General features: G+C 48.7%; 1 long non-coding RNA gene across 2 annotated transcripts in view; it reads left to right on the top strand.

Annotated features, from left to right (window-relative positions):
• LOC311434342 overlaps positions 1 to 24,166 on the top strand; it is a 155,472-nt gene that overhangs the window by 65,580 nt on the left and 65,726 nt on the right. For both annotated transcript variants that reach the window (XR_014691413.1, XR_014691414.1), the window contains 2 exons: positions 21,739 to 21,816; positions 23,921 to 24,046. This is a non-coding gene — a long non-coding RNA (uncharacterized lncRNA). The remainder of the gene's footprint in view (positions 1 to 21,738; positions 21,817 to 23,920; positions 24,047 to 24,166) is intronic.

The following is a 24,166-nucleotide window of genomic DNA, read 5'->3' as shown; positions in this document are numbered from 1 at the left end:
CTGGCTGGAGGCAGCGCGGCCGCCTTGGGGCCTCTGCCCCGTGGTGCCACCCCGCTCCCCGGCCGGTCCCGTGTGAGGTACAGGGGCACCTCTGCACCTTCTGCCGATGGCAGCAGTGCCTGGGAGTGAAAGCAGAGGCTGCAGGAAAAGGATAAAAAGGGGACTGTGCACGCTGCAGGCTGTTACGGGGCTTGAGGTTCAGAGTCGTGAAGGGCTGGACCCCAAACCCATGGGTTTGGTGGGTGCTCAGCATCGCCCCTTTGGCAGAGAGGCGTGATGCGCCTGTGGGCTTTGCAAACCTCCTTAATTTCCGTGATGTAAAAGTTCAGGATGAAGTTGTCACTTCGTGGTGGGGTACCCTCGGGTCCTCGAAGTCCCTGCAGGGACTTCATAGCATGGGTTAGGGCTGTGCTGGCTCCAATTTCGAGGAAAATTAATGAATATCCTTCTGAGGTGGCCCTGGGACAGGGCAAGGAGGAGTATGCTGTGGTGCCACTTCTCCTCTCAGTGAGCCGGGGGGCTGTAGCTAGGGTTTTGCAGTTTATTGTCCTACAACAATATTTTTTCCATGTTTTTAAAAGAGAAAAGCATCAGGAGAGGCTGTGGCTGCTGCTGCCCACCTGTAGCAGAGCCACGAGGAATTAGGATGGGGGAGCCTGTGTTTGGCACAGCACAAACACTGACCTCAGCCCTGGGCACGTTCCTCCTGCAGCACTGAAGCAGGTTTTATCCTTGGGCTCCTGGTACCGGCACCCACAGCCATTGATTTTATGGCCTCAGAATTTGGGCTTGGTGGCCCTCGGTGAAATCGGGCCGTCCTCCTTCCTGCCGCTGCCCCTGCGCAGAGCGGGGGAAATAACAGCAGAGGGTTAATCGCTCCTTCCTAGGATACTTTGACAAAAACGCCCCAAAATGAAGGCTAACATAATAATAGACGATACATTTTCAATTAGCCTCTGTTAGCGCTATTAATAAGATTAATAACCTATAGTAAAACTGCCAATAAGCTTATCTAAATAATTTTTGGACCAGCCTTTCGGCTGGTGGCCGCCAGCCCTGCTCTGCTCAGCCCGGCCGGGTGCTGGAGCAAAGCTTCCTCCGCAGGACGTGGTTCCCAGGGGGCAGGTAGGGCACCGGCCAGGACGTCCCAGAGGTGCTGCACATCATCTTCCCTCGAAAAAACCCCTTCCGTGTTCCCTGGGCTGGCGTTGGTGACCCCCTTATGAACCGAAGGACAAACCAAGCTCGAGGCTTGCTTGCCTTCTCTTTTTGTTAAAGCGCGTGACGCGGCAGCGGCTGGTGTTAATGTATAAAATTAATTGCCCCGGCGAGATGTTTCTTCCAAAAAAGTAATAATAGTCAGGATTTAGCCTAGCGAATGTGAAAACCCTCTGGTATACTAATAAAATGAAAAGGTTTCACAAAATAATATCCCAAATAATTGGGTTCCCTCTACCAAAGGACCCCATGTTGTTTCTCTTAAGCAATATAAAAAAAAAAAATGTGATTATTCCTTTGGACTTAATAAAACATAATTGGGAAAAAAAATCTTTAAAGAAAGCATAAGGTAATCGCTTTCACTTTTCCCAATCAAATTGATGTTGCTTTCCCTCTGCCATCCTCCTCGTCAGGTGAAGGAGTCTTTAATGCCTTCAGATCGTTCAAGAGGAAGAAAAAAACGAGAAGGAAGGAAGGAACCACCTTTTACTCTCCTTTTATTTACAAATGAAATTGCACCGTGTATTTGTGGTGCTAATACACCCAGCTTGGCTTGGTTTGAAGGGCTCGCTGGCTTGGCGTTGTTTTTTTTTTTGTTGTTTTTTTTTTGGTTAAATGACGGTTTGGGGGGGCGGGGGTTGGTCTTGATAATTTTTTTTAGGCGCCTTTGACCGTTCAAACTTTTGAACAGCCCCTGGCTTGTAAATCCAGCGCCCGGCACCCCCTCCTCCCGCTCACCAGAAACTGCATGCTCCTACTGTGCTGCATTCATAATCAAATTAGTGCGCTGTGAATAGGTTAAAAAAACTGTTATCCAGCCGCTGCCACCAAAGATATTTTAGCCCACTCCCCACAAAGCCCTCCCTTTTCTGCTCCCCCTGCCTTTTCTTCTCCCTACGTGAGACATAAATACATCCACGCGGACAGAAAGATCTTTACCTTACTTCTCAGCAATCTTAGCCTCTTTATTTATTTTTTTCCGTGTTCCCCCCCCTCCAAAGGTAGCAAAACAAAAGTAAATTCTCCAGAAACGAGCTGCTCGCTGGAGAAAAAGGGGCGCTGGGGGGTGGGAAGGCGGTGGGCTGTGCGAGATGCTATAGGGAGACAGCGCTGGAGATAGTTGTCCCAGCTACGAGATAAAAGCTACATTACATGAAATTAATGGAGGCTGTCTGAGACGTACATGAATCACTGTTTCAACACTAAGAAACCAGCACAAAAGAATAAAGAAATCTGAGTACTAACTATATCTTCAAAGGTCTCCTATTTACCCAGCTATACCGGGTACTGACACAAGTGGGGGGAAAATATAAGAAAAAAGCACTGCTGTGATCGAATGAATGAGACCATATGAGCTATATTGGTGCCGTATGCATTCTATTTAGCTGATATCAAACACAGTTTAATGAAAGTTAAATAGTTTCTGAGGAGTGCATGAGCTGGAACAGATTAGATTCCACCGAGGGGTCTGTCAGCATATTGTTGCTCACATGTATTCCCCGCGCAGAGCTGCCACAATTCCAGCACTCCATTAGCAATACACAAAAGACTTATGCAGATAGCGGGCATAAGCACGTACCGCCATGTTGGGAAATAAAAAAAAAAAGAGAGAGAGGGAGAGGAGAAAAAAAAAATAAAAAAAAAAAAAACAGATGAAGGTTTTGTTCGGCACGCTCATCTGAAAATAGATCTCTGTAATTCGAAAGTGATAAGAATAGATGGAGGAAAGGAGAAGTGGGGGCTGTAAGAAAAATATAAAAAAATAATAATAAAAAAAAAAAAAAAAGAAGAGGAGGGGAAAAATGTAAACTACCTTAACAGAACAGATATTGCACCAAGTATATAAGGAGGTTTTGATCTTTCAGGGACAATGACATGGGTGAATGCTGTGCCCTTTTGATCTGCAAGTTACATCTGGTCTTAAAGGAGCAGCCGCTGCCGCAGCTGGCTGCCCCACAAGTTGCACTGGGACACGGGCTTTGGGGAGGGGGAAATAATCCTCCGACAAACCCGCGTCCCTCGGGCTCCTGCGGCTTGTTTTGAGATGCGGAATTCATCCCAGGAATACTGCCGGACAGCCTGTGCGACTGCTACCATCGCTGTCACTGATACTAACAGGAATTGAGATTAATTTTTATCACTTCAGAGGATTTTTATTCCTCTCCCTGGAAGAAAAAAAAAAATAAAAAATCTCCTTCTCGGAGGTGTCTGTTTTAAAATTAGCACCAGGATAAGGCTGGTGGGGGTATTTAGATATCAGATGGCAATTGCTCAGTGATTATTGCATTTTGATTTAATCTGACAGAGCTGATCTTGCACCATGAAATCCCTATTTTCACAGGAAAATAGGAGTTGCCATAGTGGAACAGACCATGTGTCCACCCAGCCCCGCGCTGTGCCAGCCCGCCCCGCTGCGTGGGGCAGCCCCTCCGGCACACTGTGCCACTGGGCACCGCTCAGCGCGGGGGGGACTTCGCCTTGCTCCTGGCTGCCAGCGCCTTGCACTCGACGTTTCTTTCCCTCAAAACTTTGATTTTTTTTTTTTAAGCCCAGCTCTTTCTGCCCACGTAGGTGCTGCCAACTCTTTCTGGAGCAAACCTGCGCCCGGCCGGGGACTTCTTGGTGCGGTGGCGGGGTGCGGGAGGGCAGGCAGGAGCTTCGAGGGGAAGGGGCAGAAGCGAAAGCCCTCTCGTTTGCCCAGATTTCCTTTCTGTGCAGCTGGGAGCCTTCCTTATTAATATCATCCGGGCTGGGAGCGCGCAGTGTTTCCTCGGGCATCTCTTCTGAGTCATTTTATCATTATTCATAGGGATAAAAATGGCCCAAACCGAGGATGTTGAGGATCCGTTTAGGGTTGCCTGTCAGATCCACTAACGTAATTGGCTCCATTTCTTCATTCTCCTTCTAAATTAAAATAATTTTATTAAGTGGTACAGGAGGTGTTTCACCTGTGTCACCAGCTGCCTATTAGAGCCAGAAAGGGCTTTTCCACATTATTTCTGCTTGTTCTTACAACACTATGTCATCGCATCCAGCGTTACATCATGTCAGGGGTTGTGCAGCCCCATGTACTGAGACCCAGTGGCTACAAAATGTAGGTCCAAAATGCCCTTTTTTGGGGGAGAAAAATCAAGTATGCTTGACTGATGTGGCTCTGCTCACTGCTTCTAAGTTAGAATCCATATGGGGGGAAAAATTATCCCATAACTGAGGGCTGGGGCTGCCTCATTGGAAACTCAGCGCATTTACTGGGCTGGTTGGTTGGCTCCTCCTGGTAGGGCTCCAGCTGGGGTCAGTAACTGCACTTTAAAGAAGCAGAAACTGAGCTCCAAAGGGCCTTGCTGAGGACATTTATTGTCAAAATCAGGAATCTGGGGCTCCCGATTTCATGTTTGGAGCACCCAGCCTCGCTGGTCAGGGATGGGCTCTGTGTTTCCATCACTGGTGTTTGCGAGCAACGTTGAAGCACAGCTCCAGGCGTCTCCACTCAGTGTCTGGGCAGCGAGAACATAGCGGGTACACCCGATTTCAGCATCCGCCTGATTCAGACATCTTCTCGAGGCTGGAGGTTCAGGTTGCTGCCTCTTGCACAGGAGCCAGGCACAGGAGCCAGGAGCAGCTACAGGCACAGAAGCAGCATCAGCAAAAACTGCTGCTGGATGTTTTATTTTCGCCTTCCCATGAACCACCAGCTGCTAGTGACAGGGAAGTTTCCACGAGGAGATAACGTAAGCCATGCAGTGAGAAAAGGTCTCCTTTCCAATGCCCCAAATCATTTCCCTTCACAAAAAGGTGCAGGTGTGCAGTAACATTCCTTGTGGTTAGATAGGGAAGGAGAAAAAAAAAAAAAAAGGCATGTTTGTTCAGTTTTCAGGGATCTTGCAACTGTTTTTCTTCAACCTGCAGGTGGCATTAGCACTAAAAATGGATTTTCTTTCTTTCTTGAAAAGTGTTTAGCAATGAAACGAAGAAAGCTGCGAGGGGATCTGTAGTAGGGCTGCGTGCTTGGAGTTAGTCATCCTAACTGCAGATGGCATTTTTGCATGTTTTATAAGGCAGGGATATACAAGTGTTTTAGCATTAGAAATATAATACGTTAAGCTTCCGGAAGCAGCGGGCTGGTAGGACCAGAGGAGCCTGAGCTTACGCCAAATCTGTGCAGCCGTGAGCGAGCACTCCTTGCTGACTGGTGCCTGTCCCTCTGCCTGTCAGCACCTCGAGCTGCCGGCTTGTCCCCAGCCCGGGACAGTTTCTGATGCCCCTCAGAGGGCAGTTCGCTGTGGGGCTGAGCTGGGTCCTGTTAAAATCAGCAGGAGAATCCCTTGGTTGGAGCAGGACCAAAGCCTCCTGCGCAGCAGGGATCTGGGGGCGTGCTGCAGCCTTTGGCTGTTGGGTGTCTTGGGCTCTTTGGCTGTGAGATGGAGAATAACAACACCTTTTTGCCTTCCTTACCTGGTCAGGAGGTTGGAAACATTGCTTACTGCTGAGAAACAGTTTAAAATAAGTAAGGTATTTCCCCCCCACCCCTTTTTCCTTGTGTGTCAGGAGCAGGAAAATCTCCCATTTTAAACCACAGTGCATCCCACACCCCAACACTAATGTTCTCACCTTCCCAAAGTACCAACATGCTAAAAATGAACCATTTAGGGCCATATTTTTTCAGACCTGGAAAGTGGCAAGTTCAGAAGAACAGAGGCCAGCAAAGGAGGAGCTGGGTTACTCTTCATCCCATTGCCCAACTCCTCACCCAAGAGTCCCAAAGGAACCCAAGCAGTGACAACAAAGAGCAGAGGTGGAAACTCCTTGTGACCCTGCACTGGTTCAGATCCGATTGACTCAATGCAAACCAATCCCTTGATTACCTGAAAGAATCTACAGGCTTTTCCTGCTGAAACACAGAGTTTTGGGGAAGCATTGGCTGGTGCTGAGCCCCAGGCACAGCACAAGCAGAACTCCAGCCCCTGGGACCCTGTCCCGGCGGGGACACTGACCTTGCTAGCTGGTCTGTCCAGGACAGCTTAGGTGTGATTGGATGCAAACAGCTTAGATTGCCAAACTTCCCCCATTTCCCCAACAGAAAAAAACTGAGCATCCTAAAAAAGATAGAGGCTCCTCCCTTCATTGCATTGAAGCTCCCAGAGGAAAGCCAGGAGTGCCCCAGGGGCAGAAGGGCTGCAGTGGAAGGTTGTTGAAGAGGGGAGCTGAGGGAGGGCTGAGGCCACAGAGCTCTCACCAGAGGCTGTGTGGGGACTTTATTTTTCCCTTCTTGTTCAGCAAACTATTTTGTTATTGGGAAGTGCTAATTTGTGAAAGCAAAACAACTCCGGGCGAAAGGGTGTGCTTTGACAAATTTCCCATATTGAGGAGGGGCGGGGAGAAGCATGGAAAGAAGAGAAAATAAATGTAGCACGATTGCAGTGTCATGGGGGGTAAGTGGTGCGTTGGAGACAGGGGCTAAATCACTGCTAAATCACTGCAGGCAGAATTGATGTGAGACTGGAGCACACAGAGAACTGGGCAGGGGCATAAACCTAATTGATTTGAGGCTGGAGCAGGGAGTTAATTGGGGGCCAGGGTGGAACAGTAAGTAACGTAGTGCTGTGATAGCCACGAGCATATCTCACTCTGCGCTGCCGCATCCCTGCTCGTGCCTGCGCCGGGTGTGGACGCTGGGAGGCCGGGGATCACCAGGTGGCTGAAACAGTGGTCACGTTGTTTTGGTCGGAGGTCGGGCTCAAGTATTTGGAGGTGGGTTTGAGAACACTTTGAGCATTTGTGGTGCTTTCTGCTGTGATGGACCTCAGGAGAGAGATGTCTCAGCAGCACTTGTCGTCCGCAGCCTTGTTTTGGCTGGGGAAGTGGAGGAGCAGTTGGCTGCCAGAACAATTATTTCCATGGTCATGGAAAAATGGGCACTTTCACGGAGAAGAACTTCATTCCTCTCAGAGAAGCAATGTACATCCCCAAGGAAACCACCCAGACTGGGCCGCAGTTATTCCTTACAAATAATTTTTTCAAAAAAAGAAGGAATGAAACACAACAAAACAACACAACAAAACACTGTTGAATTGAGCACTCAAAATTTGAAAATGCAAAGATGAAGGTTGCCTGGGCAACTGCTTTGCACTGAATGAGGAAATGATCTTGTGAAACAAACATTAAGTGATCATGTAATTAAAGACTGAATCAAAATGCCATTGTACAAGGAAGGAGCCTAAATTAAAGTTGACCAGTCAACTTCCAGTTTGGCACTTCTTAAATTTTCAGAACTTGACTTAAACTTAACTTTTTGTTATTTCTTCATTTGCATGCAGTCTCAGTTTTTTCTATGCAAGAAAATTTATGGAATATCAACGTGTTATGGCCATGCTCACCTCCAGCCACACTGATCTTCAGCCAAAGATGTCTGGATTCCTACCTAGCACACGTCTGCCACCAGGACAAAAAGTGCAACTTTGGTCTGCCACCTTCTGGGGCATGGTGTACAGCTGAAGGGACAACGTGGCCTTTCAGTTTATTATTATGTGCAGTTTGCCACACTGCATCAGATGGGGAGCAAATCTAGTCTGCATTAGATGCACCAAAGAAAGATGCAGGAAATGAATACGCAGATGTAGAACATCCACAAGAAGACTTCATCCGAGCCACTAGTAGTTAGAGGTTGTTTTATACCCTCAAGAATAATTTCTATATATCCCTTCCAAACCCTATTTTTTATTTGTTTCTTGGCAGTGGTGTTGGTTTTAGGTTTCACCCTTTCACCATTTCCATTACCCAATGTGTCAGAGGAATGTGGTGACTCAGTATTCCTGGGGTCTGCTTAAAGCTCTGGGACGAGAGTGCGGTCCAAAACAATTGTTAGCAATCAGTCACCAACAGCACAAGCAGCCACCTTAAAACTGGAACACTAAATGCCGGTTGGTTAAGAAAAACATTGAAGCAATATCCACATCTCTGTAATATGTGAAGCCTTCTAAATGATACCTTCCATTTTGTTCCTTTTGCAAAACCACAGTGGCATCTTCTGATGTGTTACAGCGTACTAACCATTTCAAACCGGTATTTAAGAATTTGCATCAGAGAACTCCTCTCTCTAATTCATCTGGAAACACACACGTGTTTTTAGCTTACGCATTTTTTAGCTTACTAAGTGATAGTTACATGGATCTCTACCGTTCTCTTGCTATTTTCAAGGGCAAGAAACATCCGTACACACAGCATGTACTAGTGCCTGGCTTTTATTATTATAATTGTTATTGTACTTAGCTATCTGTCAATGCAGAGCTTGAGTTTGACACAAATTATCTCTATGGTGGTGTGCCCCTACCGTGAGATGCTCTCACATCTCCCAGCTCCAAGTGAGAAGACAAAAGACCAGTTTTAACCTTCCATTTGCACCCACTTCAGTTTTGCCTAAAGATCTTGCTTTGGGGCAATTTTGCCTGAAGATCTTGCTTGAGCTGTCCAAATAATTACTAAGAGGTATATCTAGAAACAGAGTGACACAGTATGGAAGCTTTAGCTTGCATTTACAGATTTTCTAGTTATTAATTGTGTTAGTCTTTGTTAATATAGACTATTGTTTCTTGTAGCATAGGTAAACCATATGACTGTGGGTAAAAAAACCCACACCTCTAATATGTGGGTGCCAATGCATTTTCTCAGTTTGTTTTGAATAATGGTAGCTGTATATATGTATATATATATATTTTTAATCTTAATGATAGTTGTATGAAAAGAAAAAGATCTGTACTTGGCAGATGCCAATGCTGTTTTGGGGCGGGGGACTAGAAGACCTCATGAGGCTTCTCCCACCTCTGTCACTGCACACGGTGATAACCCCAGACAGTACCCGTGGCTAAGCAAGGAGACTCCTGTGTTTGTTGAATTCAGCTTTGTGCTGCTTTCATTTTTCAGGGATAGGTTGGGAAGTTCAAAGTTCTTCCTTTATTTTGGGAAATCCCTGATGTTTTCCCATTGACAGAGAACAACTGGTGCTACTTAGTGACTTTCTGCACTTGGGTTGGATCCTGTTCCTGCCTTCCCACCCAGCCCACTCCGGTCTGACCATGGTGTTCTCACCCAGCTCCCCTGTTTTGCTGCCCCCAGCTGACTCCCAGCCTCTTTGCTTGGCCAAGCACAGCAGCTCTTTTCCTTTTTTAATTCACACCGGTGTTTTTATTCCATGGCTTTACCCAACCAGTCTTACTCTTCCAGTCACCATTTAGCACTAGCTCCTCTTTGCGGAGCCCCCATCCACCCAGCCAGGCCAGCTGTAGCCCATCCTTCCCATCCCACGTTCCAGTTTTGCTTGATGTGCTATCCCATGAGTTTCTTTCCACCTTGTCTTCCCCACATGTCCCCTTCCGAGTTGTTGTTTCCTCTCCTGTCTTGCTCAGACTGGGAGATACCCAGGGAGAGCTGACTCCTGTTTTCTCCGAGGCCTCTCTTGGAGCAGCTGGAAGCCACAATTACAGAAAAAGTCTGGTTTGAGTTTGGCAAAGTTATAAGCAAATATAAAAGTCTTTTATAATGGGAAGTGTCATACAACCTTAATAATAGGCAGTGCTATCAGCCCCACCTATAATATGTACGTGCGCGTGTATAAAAATGAGACCTGAAAACTGAGCGAACATGAAAAGGCCTCGACCTACTTTCAAACCCGCCCGTGTGCTCCCCATCTCTAATGCGAGTAGACAGGACAGGTCTTGTACATCTCTGGGTTCATTTTACAGAAGTGTGTTACAAGTCGAGAATTATTGTGGAAGGAGACTTGCAGACAATAAAACTGGGAAGGGCTTTTGCAGGATCTCATTTACACACGGGCGAAATGCATGAGCTCTGTTGAATCCCATCCAAGGCAATTCAGACAGATGTTGAAACATGCGATAACCAAAAGTAGGTCCAAGGCTGGGCCCTCAGGTAGACAGATCTCTCCCCTAATAGTCTCAGACTGTACGGTTTCAGGGTCTGCTCTCCAGCTGCAACCCAGAGGAAATTTGGAGAGAGAGAGGGATTCGTAGCGTCCTCTTTAAGCCCACCACTAGCTTATTAGGAAACGGAGAGCTCTCATTCCTGGGAGCAACGTTTTGTGAACTGTCATACTCGCTTCCTTCACGCGCTGGCACAGATTGCCTGCTTGACCCGAGGGCTGAAGTCATTTACATTTCTGATCTGCTCATCTCTCAGAAACTTCCACAAATTAGAAATACCATAAACTATGTTTGTTGTAGCGAGGGCAGAGAAGTCTGAAGCGAGGTCTGGGTGTCATGGTTGACCTCGGCTGAAATACTGGTTCAAAATAGACCTTCTTTGAAGAATCTCAGAGCCTCTGAACTTCAAGGCACTGGCTAATGTCTAACTGACTGCAGGGAAGTATTTCTTTACGGGAGGGCTCTTCTGCACCACAACTCTCACTTCGAGCTTCTCCAGAGTCTTGTAGGTAAAGGAGAGAGCTGGAAAATGGATACAATCTCCACAAGGATTTTGAGTTAAAGCTGCTTAATTGCAAGGTGTTTTCCTTCTGTGTTAAGATTTCTAACGAGCCTTTACAGGAGACTGCCAGTGTCTTAGCTGGGAAATGTTATGGGACAGCAAGCAGTGGAGCCTTTATTTCCATAATGCTTACTCTTCCTCGTAGTTTTGGCAGTACTTCCCATGGGTATGCTCTACTTTGTGCTTCTGCACCAAGGGCAGGTCCATCCCTTCTGCTCTCCCCTGGTCCCAGGCCCCTTGGATGGGCATGGAGGCAGCCGGGGTGGCTCTCCAGCTGGGACCTTGGGGCTGGCCCTTACGCCTGGCCTCAGGGGGACAGAGATGAGAGTGAAGCCTTAGAAGCAAGCTGGTAATGCTGCAAGTCTGAGTGGTCAAAACCTTGGTATTTTCCATATGATGAGGCAGTTTATAATTTGCCCTCATTCCCTCCTGCTGAAAAATTCCTCTAATTCTTCCCATGTGAACGGAGAGCATGAAAGGAGCACCAAAAGTCTCTCCTCTTGCTTTTCCCATTCATTTTCTTAGGCTAAAGCCCTGTGGACGAAGCCCGTTCCAGGTGCAGGAGAACTTTTCCTGTAATATACCCATGGTATTCTTATCAAAAGTGTTACCTCCAGAACTATTTCCTTCTCACATTAATTATCCTTTGAGCCCGCTTGCTCAGAGCACACAAAAGGGTACAGAGGCTTTGCAGGATTTTTTTTTTTTTCTTTTTCATTAAGTAGCACATGTGCCTCTCTTTGCATACGTGGGGTGGCTCCCCACCACCTTGAAGACATCACAGCGTGTACCGTAGGAACCGAAGCTAGCAGGTATAAAATGGGTGGTTATTGTTTACTTATGTGCCATAATGCTTCCCATATGAGCTACTGACGGGGCTCGCGGTGCTGGAGGTGTAAGAATTAAATTAAGAGTTTCAAGAAAACAAAAGGAAACGTAAGCTAATGGCTGCTGGGATAACATCTTTCATGGCTGAGTCTTCCCTGCAAGGCAGGGTGTGCTCTCGTGAGCCTCCCAGCAAGGGGAGGTGGGGACGGATCGGACCCACGGGCACGGAGGCTGCTGGTTGAAGGCAGCCCGACAGGCGATGGGAGGACAGAGAGGGGTTAATCTCCTGTCCTGCTTGCCCGAGGGAATGTTTATCGCCTCTCAGGGAAGGTCTCCTTTCCTTAGGTGAGTTAAGTCAGCCTCCGCTTTGTTTGACGCTGCCCATTTGAGGAAAGCTTCTCCCTGACCTTCTGCCAGAGAGACTGATGACAAGGACGGTTTGAACTAACCTTGACATTCACCAGGGTAAATGGCTTTTTCCACAAGTAGTCAGCAAGCAAGGAGAGCCAGTCAAGAGCTAATGAATCTGCACCTGAGGGAAACTGAACAACAATTGTACTTTTAAAGAAGGAAAGCCTCCCGGGCTCCATCTGTGCTTAAAAGCTGGAGGATTAACTCTTCCAGCTCGTGCCTGGGATCTCGCTGTGTTGCTTTCGGCTGGTGATGGGGAGACAGCAGGGAACACCACTGCGGGGCAGGAAAGGTGCTCAGCTCTCCGGGTGCTGCACTGCTGGCTTCAGAGGGGGACCCAAGGCTGGATTCGAGTCCTGGGCTTTAGCCAGGTCTGGGCGGGTGGGGTTATCCTGCAAGGACTCACCTATAACACAGGGAGGGACCAGGGGGCACCTCAGCCTGGGGCTTTGCACCGAGGTCTCCCCAGGATATGGAAGCTGAGGCATGCCGAGCCCGCTTTGCCCTCCTCCTGCTCAAGGAAGGAGGTTTTGCTGGCTGCTCGGCCATCTCTGCAAACAATAGAGAGAGCGTTGCCCATTGCGACATATTTCACTTTGCTCAGTACTGTCCGGATGATGTATTCTTAGTCCTAATTAGGTTGTTCAAAGCCTAGTTTTTGTGAATAAGCCATCATTGTGTGAAGATTGGCCTGACAGTCCTCTGGCCTGTTCATTCACAAATCTTGCCTGTTGCTTCGTTGTGCATTAACTCGTTAGGGGTTTCCTCCTGCAGCTGGAGAGGAGGACGGGCGGCATTGCGTGGGATGTGCCACCTCGGGTGCATGAAAATCAGGGTATGGCCGATTTCAGCCCACTTGGGTGAACCTCGCCGTTCTGTAGGAGCTCGTCCTCTGCCCCAGGAAGTTTGCAAGGGGCTGGCCTGCGAAGCGAGAGCCTGTTTTGGGGGGGGTGCTGGGGAAGTGACTGCAGCCAGCTTTTGTCTGGCAGCACTTGGACTGCAGGCACACGGATTGCTTTTCGGAGTCTGCTACTAATTCATGTGTGCATAACTCCTACTGGCTGGACTAAATCGAGCTCTGTAAAATGTATTTATTAATACTTACTTCCTAGGGCTGTTTATTTAAATGTTTGCAAAAGGCTTTGGAACGCGAAGCAAGGGAAGAGCACAGGCTCCAGCGCTGAATCTTAAGCACTGGCAGTGGAGACACTTGGCAGAAACCAGCGGTAGTTTTCCTCGGGAAAACAAAAGGTAGTGCCCGTGCCATCTCTGCCGCACGACCATCTTCCAAAGGGTGGTTTTAAAAAAACAAAACAACACGGCAAACCACGGTGTTTTAAGGAGAGAAGGCAGCAATGCTGAGAAAGAGGGCTGGTAGCTCCCAGCACAGCCGCGGTGCGAGTGGCACGTGTTGCTGCTGGGCTTTCCCCAGCGGGGCTTTGCTGGGCTCCTGGTGGCAGGAGCAGAGATGGGCGATGCTGGGGGAAAGCCAGGGCTGGTGGTGGGCGAGTGCCCGACCTCATGAGGGGCTGGGGAACATGCTGCAGCCCGCAGCCTCCCGGGGAAAAAGTTGCATGCAGCGGAGGAGATAATATTTCATCTCCCCGCGGGTCGGTTGGTTCTCGGCAGAGTGCTCTCTGCTTGAGATTTGAGGATTTGCAGACAGACAAACTCCACAACCCGGCAAAGGTCAGTCTAAATATCAGGCAGATAAACAGCACCTTCACCGTAAGCACACCGCCGATTTATGGTGCTCAATTTACTCTTTCCTTTACATGACAAAGTGAAGCGCATGCTTCTTCAGAGGGCGGCAGCTGAAAAATTTAAAGTAACATAACTTCCTGAGGTGGTTTTAAAGAAATATGCTTTCCTGTGGCCACAGCCTGCTTCCTCTTTATATATTTTTTTTTTCTCTATATTTTGCTTTGGGGAATTTCTCCTTCCTGACCCCCCAGCCCTGCAGAAAAACGTGACACCTGTGCCTTGCTTCTGCTTTCACACAGAACCCCCGCCTTCACTCGAGATTTAACGGCACGACTGTACAACACGAGCAGGGTCCCTTGAATCTCTAGCAATGGGAGTTTTGCACGACTGATTTCCATAAGATCAGGCTGCGATAAAGGGAACAAGGCAGAAGATAATTTCAAAATCTTCATTTCTGCTAGTTCTGCTTAGGTAAAGCAGAAACCTGGGAAATTTAATTTTGTACAGAAAATGCTGAAGTTAATCAGTTCTTCGGGGCATCCGATTCCCATTAATAACACAGCTCCTTTATGCCAGGTGAAATCCTCATCACTAGACTTCGCCTGCTCCATCTTTGGCAGAGCCCACATTTTCCCATGACCCATGAAGTGTCTTTGAAGTGAATATAAATTATGCTACAACGCAAATACACCTTTTACAGTCCCGGAGTGGGGAGAAGGAGCCACAGGAAATCAAGATCAGACTCCCCTTAATTTTCTTGTTACTGATCATGCAAAAAGATCTATGTAACTAAAACGTTTCTGTAGGTAGTACAAGTTTCTGAAAGCAGAGTGCGTGCCAAACACTTCTGTAAGCTAAACTCCATTTCATTAGTCAAATAATCAAGGTAATAACACCACTCTGCATCATAAAAGCAGAGAAAACCTTAGTGTTTCCACCCTTTACAAATATATTAAAACTGAGATTTAGTGTTTTGGTTTGGGTTGCGTATTTTTGTTTGCTTGCTTCTCTGTTTCTGTGGGCAGAAGTCCTGTTCTCATCAAGGCTGGGCTCTGTCCATTGCTAGGAATCGTGGCTGGCCCTGCCTTGGATGCGGGGACTTCGCCAAGCTGGACCTGTTTGCTTTTACCCCAACTCATAGAGTAGCTATTTAGTCAATGTGTGCAAAATGAAATTTAGTAGCACTGCACAGTTGATGCATTTAATATTTTTTATTTTTTTAAAGCTACCTCTGAAGCCCTGCAAGCTAGCATTTGCCACAAATGTATATGGCTGTAGGCTGCTGGCTGCAGCCATTGATGCCAACAGAGCAAACCCTGGTTCAGTTAGCTGGGTTCCTGTTTGTTGCTGCAGCCTTGAAATCATGCAAGTTACCTGCCTAGTCTGTACTCTTGAAGAAAAAAAAAAAAAAGTGAAGTTTTATAACACAATAAAATAATTGTAAAGCTATGAAAAATGCAAATATTAGCTTAGTTGCTTTGAAGTCTGTTCTGAGAATTTGTACTTCACAAGGATGCCCCGCACAGGTTTTGCAGTCGGAAGAAAACACTGAGGTGCAGAGGGGAAGGAAACCGAGCTTCCTTATCTCTTCCAAGTTTTACAGGCTTTGGAGGGCTGAGGGGCGTGATTTTATTTTTTTTAGCAAAGACAACATTTTCACCGTTAAAGCCAACTTTTAGCACCTTAAATTCAAGTTTGATGCTTTATATGCGGTTTCCGTTCTTGTTGAAGAAATGCTGCTTGCCTGGGCAGCATGGCAGAGCAGCGAGCAGGAGGCAGCCAGGCTGGAGCAGAGAGGTGAGGACCCAGCTATCTGTGGTGATGGGCACCAAACGTGTGCGTAGCTCCTGGTAACTGCAGCTCCCCACGGCACAAACCCCTTGGGTTCCAGCATGGACAGGTCCCCCTACTGCATCTCTACAGCCCCTCCACTGCTGCGCAGGAGATGGAAGAGTGACACGCTATTAAAATTGGTTATTCTAGATAGCTCACCTCAAAAGGCACCGGGGATTTGATATAATTACGGGAGTATTCCCCTGCTACCCGTGGTCGGGGCAGTGGCAATGTGATGCCATATTGTGCTACTGACAGCACCCAGCATATCTTTAAGTTGTAATTGAAATATCATCCCCAAATGATTTTTTTTCTAGTAATTTTTGACCCAGTCTTCCATGACCTCAGCAGACAGCCTGACAATTAGGGCTGGGTGCGCATCCACTGAGCAAGGAAGTAAATGACTCCGTCAGTCCGTAGGCACGTTTGTATCCTGATCTGAACCTGGTAGAAATGACTGCTCTCCTTCTCGTGCAGCAATCACGGGCTGTGATGACAGCTAACAATTAGTAGCCTTTGGAGGAAGTTAGTGTTTAAGTTAATTTTTAAGCCGTTTACAAGCTTAGCCAAACTTGTGGGCTGTTTGCAAGTCAGCTGCTCTAAACCCGTGCTGTGCATGGGTTGGAGCTGGCCAATGGATCTGGGGCAAGGTTTTATGGCACCGCTCAGTGTTGGCAAGAAACAGTACATTTTCTTTTCTCTTTTTGGGGTTTCTTCGGGTGGTGTTCCCAGTCCGGGCATCGTGGAAGGGAAAGGACGGAGACGCGTGGCATTCCTGCGTCTCTGCTGTGCTGCTCGCGTGGGTTTTGCCGGTTGTCCCTGGGTCGGGGCCGTGCTCTCGTGCCCCCGGTGCCTGAGCATCGCGAGCTGAGCACCGCTGGGTTCCCGTGGCCACTGGAGCTGGGCCGGTGCAGGGCATCTCTTCCCGGCTCTCACCAAGGACTGCTACGGAGCTGGGCAGCGAGACCACCTGCTTTACAGGTGCTTTACTTTGGTGCTGTGCTGGCTTCTGTGGTCCCTGCGTTCGTTTGGTTGAGGGCTGCCTGCATCGGCGTTTCATCTCGTGGGGACGCGTCCCTGCTACCCACCAGGCAACCTGCCGATCGCCAGATAAGCTGCGGGCGCTGGGGCTGCTGCGGTTCCCCAGCTGTTGGTGCAGGAATGGCAATTTGTTTTTCTCAAATGACCTAATCCTGTTAAGGGCGGGCGGCGACATAAGCACAACAGTAAACAGCATTAGTGTCACCGAGGGCTCTGCGAAGTGTTGGATCGTCTTCATCTGTGGTGGCTGGAGGTTTTCTTTCCTTTGCACAAGATGCTATCGCTGATCCGGCTCCCACCCCGTAGGGCTGCTTATCTCGGTGTGTCCCAGGGCGTTAGCACAGAGCGTGCCTGCTGTGCCACGGGGCAGGGGAAGGCAGCAGGGAGGGAGATTAACCTGCAAATGATTTCCTTGCGCTGAAAATGGCTCATGCCAAGTCAAAGCCAAAAAAAAAGATGATGAAAGCACTTTGGAGAGGCTGATCTCAGCCCCATCATGTGTCCATCACGAAGAAAATCTGTCCCCTTACGACACTTCCAGTTAAACACCCTAAGAAATGAAGCACATCCTTCCTTTCCACCCAAATTAGTCACGTCACTCTTGAAAACGGCCTCATGCTGCTTTCTGAACTTTTTAACCTAGTTTGAACCAAGGACGCTGGTGTCTCCATCCCATGTCAAGGTACAGCCGATGTTAACACAGCAGGATGGAGCCCCTGCGAGCAGCTCAGTGCACCTCCACATCCCTACCATGCCACAGGCAATGCCAGGCAGTGCTGGCACTGCAGGGCAGCAAAAACCCACGACGTTTCTCCTGGTTTGCTTTGCCCAGCAAAAAGCCAGCAGGCTTTCCCCACAGCTCACAGGAGGGAATCGCCTTCGGCAAAAAGAGATTGGAAAGCTGTAGAAATGGGCAGTGAGACCCACGGCCAAAGGAACTCCTCCACAAACCATCGCTGGGGTTTCCTTTTCTCCATTTTGCCCGATTTCGGATCCGCCCTCAGGTCGGTCCCACCGGGCTGCAGGAGCATGCCCCAGACCCGACGGTGCCGAGTGACATTCGGGATCCGTCCTTATGGAAGAAGTCCAGAAAAAAAATAAAATACAAATCCGAGGTGGTCAGGGCGGATCACTCCCCTCTCTCGAGCACGAAGTACCGCAGCAAGCAGGGCCCTTATCTGCTGGCATTCCTGCGCGCCAGCAGCGCCGCGGCCTTATCGGGGGCCCGGGCGCCCCGCGGCACCTGGCTGCGGGGAGGTCAGCGCCGGGGCAGCCCCGCTCTCGGCTCTGCTCCCTCCCCATCGCCCCACGGCAGCCGTCAGGGTCGGTCGGCGGGAGCGCCGAGGGGCCTGGAGATTGTTAAGCGCCGAATTTTGTTTACTCCCTCTTTTATACGAGCATATTTCACAGGGCTCGGAGCAGGGGAAGAGCCCGGCCGCTGGCGGAGCGAGCATCCTCTCCGCATCCATTTTAGGGCTGCGCCTCCTGCGAGCGGTTATCTCGGGGGAAGGAGCCACGGGGCTGCAGATGGGGCTCTCGAGCGTGGGGCCGCCGGGGCGGGTAAAATATCGCCTCGCCGCTGCCAGGGATTTTTCTTCCCCTTATGAAAACAGAGTGGCCTCTGAATGTCAGCCCAGCCTGCCTGTCAGTTCTCAGCTGCACCATGGGATAAAGCTGCTGATCCCTTTTATCCCCTTCTGGGAGTAGTATTAATAGTATATTCATTTTTGTTCCATTTATAATTCATTACTGCACAGTTATTTGGATTTACTTGCGTTAAAAGGCATAACGAGACAAAAACTTAGCTGGTTACGAGCCTGGGGAGGAGGGGAAGGCGCTTCCCCTCCCTCCGGCCCCGTCGCGCCTCCGGGGCTGGCAGGAGCTGCTGGCCAGGGCCAGGGCCAGGGCGAGCAGGGCAGGAGGGAGGTGGCTTTGTCCCCGTGGTGCCTGCAGCTCCGGAGGTCACCGCTGCCCACGGTGCTGCCACCGGAGCCATGGGAAGATCCGCCTTACTTCCACGCAGAGTGGCGTGTTCCTGGACCCACGCACCCAAATCTCACCAAATTTCGCTGCCAATCTAGCTCCTGCTGGGTGTTTGGGATCCCTCCTCACAATGGAAGTGTTTGTTCTAAACAGACAGGGGCACGCATTTAAAAAAAACAATAATAATAATAAAAAAAAGCTCCTTATTGTTTTGACCTCCTCCCCTGCTGTGCTTTTATCCGCTCGCAGTGGTTGCAGCGCTGGCTCTCCTCTGGGCATTGCAGGTTCGGGGCCAGGGGGGCTGCTCTGCCCACGGCACACGCTCCAGGAGAGGCCCAGATGTTCAGAAAAAAAAAAAAAGCAAAAAAAAAAAAAAAAAGCTGCTTTTTTTTAAACCACCTTTACGCTTTCCTGCTCCTGGGGCCAGCCCCCTGCGTAAGATAAAACAGCCTGGAGTCTGCTTTATCTCACCCCCAGCTGCCCACCGTCCCCGGGGACGCTCTGGCAGGGGGCTCAGCCGGACACGGCAGCTCCGGGCCCTGCTCCCTGTCCCCAACACGGGGGGACACCACACGGGGAGGGGACCGGGCCCCGGGGGCCAGCACTCGCCCCACAGCCAGCCGCAGCCACACAGAGCAGCAGGGGCCAGCGCCAGGCCCTGCGGTCCAAGGGGCTTTTTTGTTTGCTTGTGTTTAAATATTTGTGTTTCAATATTATTATTTTTTTCTCGCTCCCCCCCAAGGTGACAGGCTGCTTTCCCAGGCCAGGATCCGGTGGGTCCCTTCTCCAGCCTGCCTACGTGGGCAGGATCTTGCCCCCGCACTGTGACCGCCTGTGGTTGTGTAGCTGGCTCAAATTAGCTGCTGATAGAGGCCTGGCAAGGTCCCTCTGGACGGTCACCTCCAAGGTCTGCTTTCTGGAGACTGCTCAAGCACGAGCAGGAAGTTTTGTTTTGCAGGCAGGCCCGTGAGGAGGGCTGCAGGCGGAGCCGCCTCTTTGATCCCAGTCACTGAGGGATTTGGGGGCATCCTTGTAAGACCCCGTTCCCAGCCGTCCCCCTCATCCTGCCTCGACCCAGCCGGCCCCTTCCTAAAGGGCGTTGGCAGGTGCAGAAACAAGGCTCCTGGTGCAGTCCCCAGGTGAGAAACCCCAAGTCCCCACGGAGCACCCCGCAGCCTGGAGCTGCCCTGTGGATTTGGGGCACTCTGGGCCTGCTGGGTACTAAAGGCTCGTCCTGTAGACACGGTGATTACTCAGGGCTCCTGTTTATAATGCATACTGAAAATACATTTTCTATTTAATTTAAATGAAGTATTTCTGGTGAAGTTCTGTATGTTCCCAGATAGGGGAAAAATGGCAATGTTTATGTCCAAATTCTTTCCAAAATTCGTTAGTACTCCGGGCTAGATAGTGATCTTACCTTCACCAGAACTGGCCTCCCTCCCCTGATTTCAGAAGTTACCCTGGGTTTGGCTCAGCGTAACTGAGCACAGAGCTTAACTGTATCCTGTAAAACTTCTTAGCCCGTCCTGCGAAGATTTATCTTATCTGCACTGCTAAAGAAGTCATTGCCTTTCCTGTGAATTAGACAGGAGAAGCACAGTGTGTAGATAAAGAGTTCCTTTTTTTCTTTTTTTTTTTTTTTTCTTTTTTTTTATCCTCCAAAAACACGGCTTAAAAAAAGGAGAAATAAAGCCAGGTGTGAACCCCGCACCTCATTAGTGCTGCTCTCACCTTCAAAAAAGGCCCAAACCGGAGGCCATCCGCCCATCCTGGAGCATCGCTGGTGCTTCTGCCCTCACCCAGCCGCAGGAGCAGCACCTGCACTCCAATTTTTGCTTCGCTTTTGTTCCTGGCACCGTTTTGAACAGCACAGAGCAGGTGGCGCGGGAGGGGGCACGGAGGGGAAGCGCGTCCCCTGGTAGGCACCGCCAGCGATTGCCTGCCCCTTCTGAACCCCAGCTCCCACTGACTTTGTCCACCCGTTGGGTCTGGCTTTGGGGTCTAACCCGTTTGCAGAAGGGGAGCAAAGCCCCAGACACCAAGGGGAGAGGGGGCAGGGAAGCTGCTGGCAGCCCCGCTAACAGGAGCACGGTTTGCAACCCCATTCACACGCATTGTCTGGCATTGTTGTACCAGACACGCTCCATTCACGGCCCCTCTCTTGTCCCCTTTCAGCCAGTGCCCACTGGTCCTGCTCTGTTTGTCGGCAAGAATGGGCTGCCGGGAGGAGGAATGTTTCCCAGACAGAGGGTGAGGAGGTCAGTCTGGACCGCTGGACATGTGCGGCGCGAGGCGCGGCCGTGGCATGTGAAAGCAGGGCGCTCCTTTGAGGGGCTGTGCTGCAGAGCGCAATTCAGATCATGAGATTAGCTGTCAGGTCATCTGCTGTGAAATCCATTATGAAAAACACCCGGAAACTGACGCTTGACTTGAAATCCTTAGTTTGCTAAATTGCAGAAATTATCTCTGGAAGGTTTTGTCAGATACATGTATGTATTATATATTTATACACACACACACACACACATACAAAATAATGTTTGCGGTAATGCCTCATGCAAAATGCTAGCTGAATAAATCTGTCACTGAAACTTCAATTCCAGATTACTACACTCCAAGATCTGCTATTATAAGTGAAAACACATCTTTAGAAAGTTCACAACAATCTGAAGTAGATGAGCTATTGAAATGCAATAGAAAATCTACCCCTTACGGATTAGTCAAACAATGAAAGTAGTCCTGCACGTAAACATTGTCTAACTGTATTGGCAGGGTAAATGGTGCCTGATTTACTGCTGCAGGAATAGGCGGCATTTCCTCAGACTATGAATACAAATATAAATTATCTTGAGGAAAAATGCATTTCTAATCTGGAAGCGTGGTCAAGCAATTCAAATACTGGTAACAAATCAGTCAATTACCTAATTATTAAACATTTCCAATATTATTATTGGTCTCCGGTAGCAGCAGCATACAATTTGCCAGGAAAGAAATCCTTACTAGATCCTGAAGTACTTTTAGAAGTAGTTTTAATCCATGGACATCCTGAAAAGCCACAACCCTGAGCCAGGGAGATCAAAGAGGAATGAAGAGTCTGGTTTTTTGGATTTCAGAGATGTCTCTTCTTGTTTGTTGTTGTTACCTCTCTTTGTGTTTTCAAACTGCATGCTGCCTTGCGTGCATTATGGATTTATGCAGTAATAACCACGTTTACCTTTGCAGCCATTTGAATGTAGCAGCAAAGCACGAACTCCTGACGGAGCGAAAGATAAAAGAAAAAAAAGAAAGAAGCAGAGCAAGGTAGCTATTACTTTGTCTGTTGAGGAAGAGCAGCTTCAGTTTGTGCAAATTATTTCCTTGTCTTCCACTCAGACTTCTCAAAGAGCATTCTCAGTCCAGTACGTTTTGATGGAAATAGCTGAGGTATAAAGACACGGAGAAAAGAAGAACTTAAATTTGTGGTAGACAGAAAGTTTGGATCATTTGAGGGAAAGCCACTGAAATCCTTGCCAAATTGCTTTTAAAATTTATTGTGCTCCCGAAAGACCCTTGGTACCAAATGCAATATGCTTATGTGCCTGTGCCACGATGCTGCGTGCAAAGGGAGCTTTTGTTCACCTTTCTAAAAATGACTAACTTAGGTGAGGGCAGTGGTTTGGGCAGGTTTACTTAATTCTCTGAAGTTGTACACGTGCACATGAGCATGTGCACGCACACATACATATTGAGCAGATTTTTAGCGTCTCTTAGAGTATCTGCATCATCCCAAACCAGCTTCAGACCTGACCAAAATAAACTGGCAACAAAAAAGACCATCAAACCAATGCGGCCGTGACTGGCAGATGCAGCAGCAAACACTCGTGCAGGGCGGAATCGCTCTCGCCCGGCACAAGTGGATCATGCAAGTCATGGATGAGCATGTCACCATTGTACTTTTTATTTGCATAAAACAATTACCCCATGGACAGTAGCTTTGGAGTTGTCTAGACGACATGCTTTTGATGGTATCGCTGACCTCAGACACACTGGGCTAGCTCTAAATTAGCAATGAGCAGGGCTGGAGGGATGTATTATGGTAGTTATAAACCATAAGAAGGTATTTAAATAGATAGATAAGACACATGCAAATCTTTTCATTGCCATGGCAACCATCTTGATATAGGTTTTCCATATGTAGCAAGAAGGGCAGAGCAAAAGGCACTGGAAAAATAGCAAGAACGTGTAATGATAATGAACCCTGACAGTGTATTAGTCTAGATTTTGGTCACTTATTAACTCTTAATAGAATACAAACTTCTATAGTAATACAGTGTTCAGTGGGTCAGGGAGCAATTACTTATAAACCTTTGCTATAAGGATCCCTGCTATATGGCTATACCTAATGTACCAATTCTTCACAAATTGATCTGACTGATTAAAAAACACTTTGCTATTAGATGTAAATTGCTTAGCTGCTCAAAAGTGCTTTGCAGAGACAGGTTGCACAAAGCATGAAAATATGTCATTTATGGACATCTCTTTATTTCCCTCCTGGTTTTATTGGCTGGGTGAGGAACCTCGTAAATCTGAATTCTGCAGACAATTGTCAAGGGACGGGTGGGACCGCCAATTTCAAAAGGGAAACGTGCTCCAAGCCCCCCAACACGCGTGTCAGCCCTCTGCACGTTACCTGTGTGAGCAGAGCAGAAGTGGGTATTTGTCCTTTTTTATCCATCCCTCGCACAGTACAGATCTTCATTTCTTCTAAGTGCAAAACCAGTGGTTTGAAGGCCAGCTCACGGCTCTAATGATGCCTCCTGTGGCCAGCCAGGGTCCCCTCCAGCAGCGTGTTTCTCAGATAGATGTGCAGGATGAAAGCAGCCGCCAAAGCTTGGAGCTGGAGGCATCTTGTCCAACCTGTCTGCATCCTCTGCGCTAGTCCACACTCCGTCTGGAGATGTTGGGGCGCAGGTGGCCCAGGTGGGAAGGACACAGGCTCACTGCCCCACTTCAAACAGTTCTTTCCGCAGATCAGCTGCGTCGGTAGAGATTGGGGTCTTTGGAAACAAACTGTGGTTAACCTTGCAGGTTTTTCTTTTCCTTGATGGATCATGAGACTGAGCCCTCGTTGCTGCCACTTGCTGTATGTCTAACGGATGGTTTTGTTTCGGTGTCTAAGGGTGTTCAGAGGCGGGTGGCCTGCACCGTGCTTTCACATTGCCCCATTTCCTTCCACCCTGGCAGGCAGCAGGGTGCCCCCTCCCCAGCCCAGCCCTGGGCTCCCAGGGCTCTGAATCTGCTGGAGCCTCCGTGTCCTCTCCTGCTGCCTCCCTCACTGACTTCTTCCCATCACATTCCACATAAAAGTCCTGTCCTCCTTGTCGGAGCCCTTCCTAAAATGCTGTCCTTTTATTTATGTTTTCAGACAACAGTTATGGCCAGCAGCATCAGGCTTCTACTGTACAGCTCCCCACAAGACCCATGCTAAGCCTCCTCCTTTGGACTCCTTTTGGGCAGTGACACCTCCAAGCCCTTGGAGATGGCGAGGCAGGTAAGGTGTTACAACAACTGCTTATTATTTTTTTTTTTTACTGTTGCTTTGTGTTCCCTCTCTCCGTCCAATGTGTGAGGTAGATGGGAAGCAATTTGGGCAGGCACCGTCCTCACCTGC

The sequence above is a fragment of the Aythya ferina genome (genome assembly GCF_964211825.1).
Source record: "Aythya ferina genome assembly, chromosome: 3".
In the NCBI taxonomy this organism is placed as follows: Eukaryota; Metazoa; Chordata; class Aves; order Anseriformes; family Anatidae; genus Aythya; species Aythya ferina.
The sequence above is the reverse complement of the archived record's forward strand: the minus strand, read 5'-3'. Positions and strand labels throughout refer to the sequence as shown.